The sequence below is a fragment of the Sesamum indicum genome, unplaced genomic scaffold, assembly GCF_000512975.1.
Source record: "Sesamum indicum cultivar Zhongzhi No. 13 unplaced genomic scaffold, S_indicum_v1.0 C01332, whole genome shotgun sequence".
NCBI classification, from domain to species: domain Eukaryota; kingdom Viridiplantae; phylum Streptophyta; class Magnoliopsida; order Lamiales; family Pedaliaceae; genus Sesamum; species Sesamum indicum.
In genome coordinates, this window is record NW_011630062.1 from 1 (window position 1) to 1,360 (window position 1,360).

The 1,360-nt window shown below is 46.0% G+C and overlaps 1 long non-coding RNA gene across 1 annotated transcript; it reads left to right on the top strand.

The window, feature by feature from the left end:
• The first annotated feature begins 68 nt into the window (after positions 1–68).
• On the top strand, positions 69–1,322 carry LOC105155287. Its single transcript, XR_002286535.1, has 2 exons — positions 69–519; positions 599–1,322. It is a non-coding gene; the product is annotated as an uncharacterized LOC105155287 (long non-coding RNA).
• Positions 1,323–1,360: the final 38 nt, after the last annotated feature.

The following is a 1,360-nucleotide window of genomic DNA, read 5'->3' on the forward strand; positions in this document are numbered from 1 at the left end:
TATAATTATGTTAAAGTTATAAATTTATATTATGAAACCAGCTTGGGTCACCATCTTTTTTCTTATAACATATTTTTGAATTTTTTATAGAAGTCCCACAACCTAACTCCCCGACTTATCAGAGGTGCCTCCCCCAACATAGATGTGGTCGGTTCGCAAGTTGGGGAAGGATATGCTGCTGGTCCCAGTCGGACCAAAAAGCGCAAGAAGAGGAAGCATGGAAGATCGCGTTTTCCCCGGCGATCTGAAGAAGAGGAAGCAGCTGATCGTGCCTTAGAAGATCAAAACCTGAGTTATCTTAAGGAGATCGAAGAGTGGGAGCGAACAACCCAAGGCGAACTTCGCACTGAAAGTCAGATTTTTGCCGAGTTGACTGGGGAGAAACTCGTCCCAAACTGGAGGATCTCCTACCTGAGCACTGTGCTCAATACTGAGGCAGGTCAAGATTCTTTTGAACTCTACCAAGCCAACTGCCTCCCTCGCGACCAGGCAGCACTTCTCAAGACCCCCCTACCCAAGGTTGGAACAATTTGGAGCTCACTCCCTTATGCCATTAATAGTTTCTTATACATTTCTCCCATGTAACCTTCTCGAACAGACTGCAACCTTTTTAAGGGCTATGTCCATCAAATGCACAGCCCTTCGCAAACATCAGAAGGATAGCAGCAAGAAAGTGACTTTCGCATTAAACGAGCACCCAATTGAACGAGCTGCGAGCTAAGGAAAGGAGCTGGGACAAAGAGCGCATTAACTAGGAAGAGGAGCGTGCAGTCTTTGAAGCTAAACTCAAGGCAATGGAAGAGTCGAGGGCTGTTGAGGTCGCACGGGCGCGAGAGGATGGCCAGAAGATTGAAGTAGGATGTGAGGAGTTCTTGAACTCCCAAGAGTACGCCAATGACTTCCTTAAAACCCCCATATTCCAGGTCGGGTGGGCACCGGATTCAATAAGTGTAAAGCTAAAGCCAGCAACATAGGTGCGTTTGTAGAGGGGTTCGATCAAAGTCGCCTCAACCCTTATCTGGATGAGAACTTCCAGCCTTATGCCCCTGAGTCGCCCTTGGAGATCGAAGGGAGCGAGTTCGCTAGCCTGCTTGACGAGGTGGAGGCTAAGGATGACTGAGCCAGATCTGCGATCCTGCACATACATTTGTAATGGGATCGTATCCCCTTTTGATCGAACAATTAACTTGTCAGCTGCTATATTTCTTTAATCTTGCAAGTTTAATACATAGCTTTTTAAGATCGAATTCTATACTTTCAAACCTTTTCCACGATCCCCACAGGGTCGATCGATCATAAATTTATGCTGCTAATTCCTTATAGGATTGATTTGAAATCTCCTTGTATTCCAATTCCTTCC